Raw genomic sequence first — 10631 nt, 5'->3', positions numbered from 1 at the left:
GCACCCCCGCCCTCCAGGAAGGAGCCGGCCTCTGCGCCCGGGTGAGCCCCGCACCTGTAGGAGGGCGGCCAGCTGGGTCTAGGGGAGGGTGTGCCGGGAGACGGGCCGGGCCCAGAGACCCCATCCGTCCCTGTCCCCTGTCTTCACCGCAGATTGATTTTTTTTCTTCATTTTGCAGACATTTATCGATGTAGCTTGAGTCGTGTCCTAAGCCCGGGGATAAAGCAGTGAACAAAACAGACGTGGAGCCTGCATTATATGGAGGCAGACGAAATGTACTTAATAAGTAAACTGTGTAAAGTATAGAGGTACAGAGATGGTAGAGGAGGAAATAAAGCAGGGGAAGGAGAGAGTGAGGGGGCGCTAGGACTAGCGGCCAGGATAGGGGACCCCGGGGAAGGGGGCTTGAGCTCCGGCAGGAGGGGAGGGAAGACACCCCATTGAGATGTAAATGGTGTCCAGCCAGCTCCTGAGGGTGACCTCCCTGTGGGGTCAGCGGATTCTGAAGTCCAGCCTCCCTACCATGGTTCCAGCAGGGACTACGGGTGCCCAGCTGAGAGAGGGGACTTGGGCTCAAAGACAGAAACAGAAAGAAACTTCTAGCGAAGAGGCCCCTGGACGGGTCTTGGGTCCAGGTTCCATGAGCTCCAGTGGAATTGGGCTTGTATGTCCTCGGCGGGGTTTTGTGTACTTGGGCTTTGTGTATTTCGAAGCCTTGTTCTTAGGAGTGTCAACCATTAGATTATGTCTTCTGATGAAGTGACCTGGTATCCCTTATAATGTTCTGTCTTGAGGTCTTAGCTGGGGGAGTGAGTGAGAGATCGAAGTGTGAACAGGCATCCACTCGTCTGACATCCGGCTTTCCAAACACTCGCCTGTCCACACTCCTTTCAGTGTCAGCCTGTCCTTCAGTTGGCACAATATTCTCTACCCCTCCCCATCCCCTCCTTCCTCCACATCCCACAGCCCTGGTTTATCATTTGATGATTGGCCTGGAGCCTCCATTGCTCGCAATCTCTGTCTTTTTTGGAAGGCTATGATCAATGATCATTAATAATGCAAAAGTTCTTTTTGTCTCAGTGCAAATCCCAGGCAAATAAATCACTGGCAAATAGTCAAGAGTTATCAGCAACCACACCTCAGCCTTCTCTACTCTACTCAGGCCCGGGCTCTTTTCCCCCACAGGAAATAAGAAGATAGATCCGTGGCAAATAATGGCAGGTCCCAAAATAGGCACTGCTGCCGCTGCTCCCAGGTGAACTGTCCACAGAGGAAGCAGAGGGCCCTGGTTGTGCGGCCTGAGCTCTGTGTCTACGACCAGGGTTCTAATCTGAGATCTCTCTGTTGACGAGTTCACATGGCAGAGTAGATACAGACACACCCTGGGCAGGTGTCCTTTAGGAGAAGATTCTGACACCCCAGAAGCAGCCCCGGTCGGGGATGAGCAAGGAAAGGGCGGGAGAGGGGCCCACCTCACGCCAGCTAACAATGTATAAGAATAAACGGAGGCCGTGGTGAATGACGCAGGAGAGTGAGGGGGTGGAAAAGGATGGGCCTGCTGAAGGGGGTTCACTTCGGCATCTCAGCCTCGAACCTGGGCCATGGAGGTGTGCAGCACAGACCCTGGCCCAAGGGAACTCCGCAGGTGGAAACCACGCAACGCTCAGCACAGCACAGGTGGGAAGGTGCAGGCGGAGACACAGCCCAGCTAGGCGTGGACCCTGGGAAGGGCCAACCCTGCGCCAAGCCGTGAAAAGAGAAGGGTAAGTAGGTAGCAGCTAAGAAAGAAGGGGCAGGAGAAGCAAAGTAGTCCCTTGGTAGGAGGGGCTTGTGAAGAAGTGGGAGGCTGAAGAAAAAAGTTCAGGAAGGGACACTGAAGGTCTTGGGGCTGGAAGGGAAGGAAGGGCCAGCTTATGAAGAGCCTTGAAGGCCCGACAAAGAAAAGGCACCCACAGGAGCCAGGGAAGGGAATGAACGGCTTGATTGGACCAGGCAGCCAGGCCATCCCTGGTGCCCTGAACTCTGATAGCTATGTGGGCATCACCATCAAGACCAGTGAAGTCCCCAGCATTGCCACCACTATAAAAAGATCAAAAACTCGGGGTGATTCCTGATCAGCTTTCTGTCCTCTTGGGCAACTGGCATGACTGACTTCCTGCAGCAGACTCCTAACCACGCAGTTCCCCTGCCTAAGACCGCGGCAACTCTAGCTCCTCTGTGCTGCCTTCTGAGAGGTCCCAACTCTCCCTTTCCTGGAGTTCCAGAATCCCCAATCCATTCCCTCCCAGTATTCATAGCCACCTGGCTATATTATTCTTCCATCCGGAAAGCTCTGACTTCCATCCCCCTTGGCCGGAATCCCCGTCATTTCCCCAATTTCATACCTCCTTGTCCGCAGGGACTCATCCCTTATGGTTCGCCTCGGGATCCCCTTCCTTCTCCGTGGGGTCTACCCATTCCTACTGCGTGGAAGTGTGGTGTTCTCCTGGAAGGTGGCAGCATAGTGGGGGTTAAAAGTACAGGCTCCGCAGTCGGGCTGGGTTTGACTCTTGATTTTGCTGCTCAGTGGCTTTGCAGCTCTGGACAAATCATCTCAGTTTGCTCATCTGTAGAATGATCACAAAGAAAGGGTTATGATGAAAGCCAAATTGAAATCGTGCTGTAGCTGGGAAACATGTAGGACACACACAGTCCAGTGCCTGGCACATAGCAAGCCCCGTGGTCATCTCTTGCCACTGTAATTGTAATTAGATACCCACTTTCCACAATTCTTTTGTGTCTGTCTCTCCCAATATGATGAGTTCCTGGGGGAGAGGGTTCTGGCTTATTCACCTAGATGTGCCCCATGCCTTGCCCTGGGGTTCAGACTGTAAGCATCCAACCAAAGACTGATGGATGAGTGGGTGGATGGATAAATTAATGGAAGAAGCCAGCCAGCCACAACTATTCCCTCTGCTCAGAAGTGGGAGCTGGGCTTGTCCTTTTCTGAAGAGTGGTGAAGTCCTGTGGCAGGGGACTCGTGTCTGGGGCAGGCTTAATCACCCTGACAGTCTGTGGCTTGGAGTTTCTTCAGAGGGTCACTGTCTAGACAGAGGAGACATCATGCCAGGGAGGAGCAGGGACTGCATAGGAACCGGGGAGGGCTTCCCAGGAAGCAGGTGCCCAGACTGCCTTCCTTTTCCTTTCCTTGCTTACCCATTGCTCAAGACCCATTGCTCAAGACTGGGCAAGTTTTTGATCTGTTCCCACGGGAGAAATTAGCTCATGCCTTTGACCTGGAGACCCCAGAGAAGAGTACAGCGTGGCCCCTCACCATTTAGCAACAAAGTAAAGGGCAGAGAATCCATCTCAAGGACGGGAACAGCACTGATTGAGCAGGCTTTTCCCCCAGCCACTCTGGTAACTAACACTGTGAGGAAAGCACTATTATGTACTTCCATTTTACAGATACAGAAACAAACACAGAAGTTAAATGACTTTCTCTTGCAAGGGTAGTGACAGGACCTCAATTATATCAGACTCCCCAGGAATCAGATGTCCAAATATTTTGAGCACTTTCTCCTTACACATTGCTGTGGTAAGTGCCGTAGAGGCAGCGAAGACAATTAAGATGTGATTTCTACTCTCAGAGAGTTTACAACATGAGGACAGAGGTGAGGCCTCACTTATCTTTGTATTCCCAGCGCAGGGCCTGGCAATACACTGCATGTTGCATAAAGCACAGATTGTCAGAGCTGGAAGCTTCTGGTCTTTGGAGTTCAAAGATACCAATCCTATCTGGGCATATTGGGTCACGCCTACAATCCCAGCACTTAGGCTGAGGAGGGCACTGCCGGGAGTTCAAGGACAAGGACAGGTGGGCTCCATAGTGAGTTCAAGGCTACTCTGAAGTACATAGTGAGACCCCCATCTCAAAAAAAAAAAACCAAAAAACAATCCTATTAATTTACAGATGGGGAAACTAACACTGGAAGAAGACGTTAACTGGTACAGAATGGATAGGAGTTTGGGCTCGGGAGCCAAACCTCCTGATTTGGTTCTCAGCTTTACCACTTCCCCGATGTGGAGCTGTGGGGTTGGTTACTTACCCTCTCTGAGTTTCTGTTTCCTTGTCTGAAAAAGATCAAATTGTAGGAAATGAGATTATCCCTATATGAGGTTTGGCGTGAGAGCACACAATCCCACTGCCCCTTTGCTCTGACTATTATTAACCAGCCACATTAGCTGATCTGGACTGATTTAGGGCTTCCTGACACCCGGTTGGGTGCCCTTCCCAGCTCTGTATGGTTCTCGCGTTCACTGGACTGCGGTCAGGTAGAATGGGAGTCACCTGGGGAGGGGTGGTGCATGTGATCAGTTGCTTGCTGTCCGAGGGGACAAATGCCCACTTGGTCTCAAGCCCGTCGTCTCTCAGCACCTCCACCATGCCCCCCTTTCCATCTTTGAAGCCTCTCCTTCTCTCCCCCGTGGACTTGAGTCCAGACACTCGCTCCTCGCAGAAGACTCGCCGAGACTCCCGATAACGATAACGTGCCCTCCTCTCCCCTCCCGTCGTAATTTCCTCTGGGCCAGATGGGAGGGGCGAGCCGGACTGTAGCCAGCAGGAAATTCCCAGGGTGCGGTGAGGGACAAGTGGAGGGCAGTCAGCGATGCTATCTCCAGCCTGAGTCTCAGCCTCCTCTGAGCCAGCAAGAGACTCAGCCACAGGAGAGGATTTTCTGTTTGTTTTCCTCTGGCTCCACTTCTAACGAGAGAATTTAATTAAGGGCCTGATTGCTGTGCCTGGGGAATAGAAATCTGGGGGGACAGCAGGGCTGAGGCTGGTAGCTGCGAGAGAGGAAGGGAGGGGAGGGAAGGGCCCTTCTTGACCCAGAACGGCTTGGGCTTAAAGCCCATCCAGCTGCAGCAGAGGATATGTGGTCACTGGGGATATGTGGTCACCTCCAGGACAAGAATCTTTGCCTACAAGAACCTGAGAAATTTTAGATTTCGTGGCGCAACTTTAAAGAAACTCAGACCAGCCGAGGAATGGATCCAGTTTGATATTCTCCCATGTTGCCACTCACACTATTAAGGAAAAAAAATTATTTGATGGCACTTGTTAAAGCACAGTAGGGAAGGCTTTATGCAGGGCAACTGTGATGGGCATAGTGACCACAGCAATAGGATTCTACAGAGAGGGGGAGGAGATTGTAACTCTGAGTACAGCGTGGGCGAGCAGGGGTTTACAGCCAAGGGGAAGAACAGGCATCAGTAGACGAAAACCACTAAGAGGAAATGTCTGGGGGATTCTGGCTAAGCCAACCTCAGGATCCTGGGGGATCATGCGATGGGATGAGGAACCTGATCCAAACATTAAGGGGAGGTAGCTCAGGGCAAAGACCCTGGGCCCAACAACCTTGAACCTAGCACTATAAAACAAACCAACCAACCAACCAACCTGGATTTTACAAAGAAGTACACAGGCCTGGAGAGTGAAGCCTGAATAAAGATTAAGCAGAGAATCTGTCACTTTAACAAGTACTACTGAATAATTTTCTTTGACAACACTACTCCATCTTATCTAGGCTGCTGGGGTACAGAGAGGCAAGCCAGTGGACCTGGGTTCCAATCCTAGGACTTCACACCCTTGAGCCTCAGTTTCCTTATTTGCCAAAGGGGACACTTCTACCATTCACATGATCCATCTATACAATGGGGTAAAGATACTGTTTTGCAGAGCTGGCGGGGCGGGGGCGGGGATGAGACAGGATCCAGCAAATAAAAGGGAGAGAGGATGTGTCTGAGAGGAGCCCAGGCATGGGAGTGAGAATATAACAGGAATTATCACTGCCACAGGATTAGCATTCTATTAGGCGGTAAGGACAGCAGCTCCAAAGTGGGTTGGGAAGCCCCGAATGAAGTCTGCCGAGTCACCACCCTCCAGGGATCTGACAAAAACATTGGCCAGGTGCCATTGTACTGTCTGGGACTTCCCAGAGCATGATGGCTAGGCCATTAGCTCAAGGGTGCAGGGCCTTGTATGGACACTGCCTGAACACTGCATAGATTGGACCCTGAAAAATATGGGGTGGAGAGTATAGTGTTTATATAATATAATATAACTCCCTTCTAAATCCCTTAGAGCAGTAATGGCACACCTCATTGAGCTTTCACCGATACAGACGCCAGTGCCTTAGAGAGATGAAGGGTCCTTGAGGGAATCCTACTCAGCAGCCCCTCCTGGCTAGCAGGAGCTTTACTTTCTTGCTTTTGTCTTTTATTAGGGAATCCTACTCAGCAGCCCCTCCTGGCTAGCAGGAGCTTTACTTTCTTGCTTTTATGTCTTTTATCTTACCGCTATATCTCTTAAATAAACTCACCTGGTAAGGTGAGTTCTGTCTACCCCCACCCCCACCCCATTCTCCTAAAGCTCACAAAAGCCCCCTGTGCCTGAAGGGGGCTTTCCACTGCGTGCACGTGCGTTCAATCTCATTCCAGAGAGGAACCTGGTAAGGCACAGACTCCCATACTAAACTGAGCAGAGAGAAGCTGGATGTAAACCTACACACCCACCGGCCTCATTAGTTTATAACCCCCCCCACTACTCCCAAGGGACCCAGCCCAGCTGAAAGGCAGGGTTTACCTCTAAAGAGTGGCACAGGAAAAATAATAATAATAATACATGAGCGCTGCTTCCAAATTTAACCTGCAGATATTGTGGAAAGTCTACCTCTCATCATTCCAAAGAGAAGACATTTTGACAGTCTCTGAATTCCAAGGCAACTTTCTGGACTAGATAATTAACTGATAGATGAATTTGAGATTCCTAAGTAACCTTTTAAAATCTTAGCTATGTCCTTCAAAACATAAGGAACCCCCAAATTTCATGTAGAAATAAACACGTTAGAGTTGAGTTTTCACTTCTCACATTGAAGAAATGTGAAACGATTGATGATACCTTACACTGGCTGGGGCGTGGGGAGTGCACTACCAGGATGGTGCACCCCGGGGCAGTCTGCTTTGGAGAAGTTTGGCAGCATCTATCAAAATGTCAAGCCACGTGTGTGGCGCACACCTGTAATCCCAGCACTCGGGAGGCTGAGGCAGGAGGATCGCGGTGAGTTTGACAGCAGTCTGGACTACATAGTGAGTTCCAGGTCAGTCTTAACTACTTAGTTAAAAAACAAAACAAAACAAAAAAAATGTCAAGAAGAGGGCCAGGAATGTAGCTCAGTGGTTCCACTGCCTGCCTCGCAAGCACGAGGTCCCAAGTTAGATCTCTGGTACCAAGAAAAAAATGTTAAGAAAGCAATTTTGACAATTCTATTGCCAAGGGTCATCTTATAAAAATACTTTCACACATGCACATGGATTGTTTGCCATAGCAAAAAATAATGAAAGTGAGCTCCGGCCTTTGACTTCCTTTTAGTTAAGTAAACAAAATGTCTACATTATGAGTTACCCTAAAGCACTTAGAAATCACATAGCAGGGCTAGAAGTATAGTTCAGTGGTGGAATACTTGCCTATCATGTGGGTTCCATCCTCAGCATATTAAAAAAACCAAAAAAAACAAACACAGCTCGGTAGATTTCTGTATTGATGTGATAACTTCTCTGAGTTAAAAAAAGCTTCAGTGAGAAATGTAAAGTTTGGAACTGTGGTGTAGCCCAGGGATAGAGTGCTTGTCTAGTATATAGGAGGAGGCCCTGAGTTTGATCCCCGACACTGAAAAACAAAAACGAAGAGCAAGTCACAGAAGAATGTTCAGGTAGCCAAACTACATTTGTGTATACGCACCTCTGTAAAAATGCACATAGCCGGACATGGTGGTGCACACCTGTAATCCCAGCACTCAGGAGGCTGAGGCAGGAGGATTGCTGTGAGTTTGAGACCAGCCTGGGCTAAATAGTGAGTTCCACGTCAGTCTCAACTACATAGTGAAACCCTTTCTCAAACCCCCCCCCCAAAAAAAGCACATAAATGCTAGAAAATAACTGAGAAGGAATCATAAGAACAAAGGGGTCAGCTGGAGAGGAAGGAGATAGTACAAGGACTTTCACCTTTTATTCTTTTATGTACAGTATACTGTTAGCACCTTTTACAGGTATGTGATGTGTGCTTTAAATAAATAAAATAAATATAAAGAAAGAGACAAAAGTAATTAGGAAGTTTACGAGCAAGCTGCTTTATATCAGCAACCTTCATTTTCCACATTACGTTAAAAGAAGTTACCAAAGTTACTTCTGGCACTAAAATTCTATAAATACTTTTTAAAAATGAAGAAAAGAAAAAAACATTTAACTCAAGTACAATAGTATGAGCCTGTAACATTCGTACTTAGGAGAGGCTGAGGCAGGAGGATCTTGAGTTGAAAGCCAGTATAAGCCATATAGTGAGACTCTGTCTTGAAACACTGGGAACAAAACAAAACAAAATGAAAAAACCCCAATAATATAAAGCCATTTAAACTAAAGGTTTCCCAGCCTAGCTTGAGTCAAGATTATCCTTGAGACTTGTTCGGTATTTCCAAGGAGTCTGAATGCAAAAGGTTCTTTCAAAAACATTGCTGAATTGTTTTAGTATATGTGGGTTTTATTGCTTTCTTTGTTTTCTGGTGCTGGGGATCAAAAGGAGGGCCTTATTCATGTTAGGCAAGTGCTGTCCCACTAAACCACATCCCAGCCCTTATTACGTTTTCGAGTTTGTGTTGTTGCTTTGCTTTGTTTTGCTTTGTGAGACAGATCTTGCTCCATATTCAGGCTGGATTTAAACTCACTATGGTAGCCCAGGCTGGCCTTGAACTTGTGGTGATCCTTCTGCTTCAGCCTCCCAAGGCTGGGATTAAAGGCATGTGCCACCAATTTCTGGTTAATTTGTTTTTTAACAAATATAGCAGAGCTGGAGACGTAGCTCAGTGATAGGGCACTTGATTGGCATATTTGAGGCTCTGAGTTTGATCTCTAGCACCACCAAAATCTAATAAATAAATATTATTATTGATCTGAGGCTCAGAAAAGGAAAAATTTTTCTCAAAATCACAAAGCAGGTGGTGCATACCCCTAAGTTGGTTGCCCCCCCACTGCCCCAAGTCCAAGGCATAAAAAGTTTTCCCCTTTTTCCTACTCAGCCGCCTCCAGAGCAGACCAGCTGTGAGTACCACAGAATCAAACCTCAAACATTTTAAAGCAGCTCCAAAAACATTTGCTCCTGTGTAGAGGCAGGACATTCTTTGAGGAAGATGCTAAATTGCCTTAATTATATTTCTTTCAAAGGCACAACATGCCCATCTGCTTTCGGGGTAGGGGGTGCGAATGCATGCCGAGCACACACACAAATCAAACCAAATACAAACACAATTAGCAGGTCCATGCTGCCCCACAGTCCTGGCAGAGAGGAAGGGGGTTGCAGCGCTGGGGCTCCTCTTCAGCCCCGTGGCCAACTTCTAAACTTCTAACAAGGGGATTGGGAGTGGGGTGGAGACCCCGGTGCTGGACTGGGAGAGCCTGCCCTTCTGGGCAATGCTGGTTCAAAGCAACAGCAAGACTGCAAAGTCACCGTGTCATTGGGAATCAGCAAAGTTGCAAAAAACAAGGGCCTTTTAGATGTCAGCGGGAAAGCATGTGTGTGCTAGATCAGACAGCCACGGACAAAAACCCCTGGCCCGGCAGCTTCCTAGCTTTGTGACCTTGGGGGAGATATGTAAATCTTTCATAAATGTCTTCAGGTTTTTTATTTTGTTTTGTTTTTTCTTTTTCAGTATTGGGGATGGAACCTGGGGGTCTCACTCATGTTAGGCAAGTGGTCTGCTACTGAGCTACAGTCCCACCCCCTTTTCAATTTTTATCCTGAGGCAGGGTCTCTCTAAGTCGCCCGTGAACTTGCAGGCCTCCTGCCTCAGCTTCCTGAGTAGCTGGGATTACAGGCAGGCAACGCCACTGCTGGTGCAGCCTCCTTTCTGGCTGCTCCGGCAGGAAGGATTTAGAGAAGAGCTGCAGCAGTCTGTAGAAAGGACAGCAACCGAATCCGTGTCCCTGGAGGAGAAATGCACAGCATTTTATAGATGGCCAGACTGTCACTGAGACTAAGAACTGGATTTGGGGTACAATAACGTGATAGGAACCCCTGACCCATTTTTGTGCCAACGGATCCCTTCAGAAAACCTAATAAACCTGTGGACTCCTTCTAAAACCATGTTTTTAAATATTTAAAATAAAATGCATACGATCTCTAAGGAACCAAATTATCATGAAATACAGTTGTCAACATTTTTATAAGTCCGTGATACAATAATAAAAAAGCTTCTTTATTAATGCATGAAATAATAAGACCTAGCAGCTGGTGCAATAACCAGCCTAATTTCAAAGTGGTGATGAACATAAAAAATATTTTAAGATATCTCCAACAGCCATAATATTATCCCAAAATACCCGATTTTGATGGGTACTAACGCCGCAGGAACTGCTAATAATAGGCGGCTTCATCTGTAAGTGAACTGGTGCAAACACTCAAACAGAGATGGCGAAAACATGGACAGAGGCTCTCCTGGCCCCAATCCATACAGCACCTGAATTCTGCTCCCAGAGCTCTTGCACCCCTGGACTTGGGTAGCGCTGCGGCCTAGACTGTAACGGTGACACCCCCCCCCCCC

General features: G+C 48.2%; 1 protein-coding gene across 3 annotated transcripts in view; it reads right to left on the bottom strand.

The window, feature by feature from the left end:
- The window catches only part of Htr1d (5-hydroxytryptamine receptor 1D), a 23758-nt gene extending 19089 nt beyond the window's left edge, over positions 1-4669 (bottom strand). Inside the window, exons 1-3 of one of the 3 annotated variants that reach the window (XM_033767699.1) lie at positions 4331-4669; positions 4089-4113; positions 2385-2606 (exon numbers count right to left, since the gene is read on the bottom strand). The gene's annotated coding sequence lies outside the window, so the exon portion shown is untranslated. Of the gene's footprint in view, positions 1-2384; positions 2607-4088 lie in introns of all 3 variants that reach the window. The other 2 variants (XM_033767698.1, XM_033767700.1) reach the window with 2 other exon arrangements.
- Between the last annotated feature and the right edge of the window lie 5962 nt (positions 4670-10631).

This window comes from Fukomys damarensis, unplaced genomic scaffold (genome assembly GCF_012274545.1).
Source record: "Fukomys damarensis isolate Sample0158 unplaced genomic scaffold, DMR_v1.0_HiC HiC_scaffold_23, whole genome shotgun sequence".
Classification (NCBI taxonomy): domain Eukaryota; kingdom Metazoa; phylum Chordata; class Mammalia; order Rodentia; family Bathyergidae; genus Fukomys; species Fukomys damarensis.
Note: the sequence above shows the minus strand (reverse complement) of the source record. Positions and strands in the feature narration are given on the sequence as shown.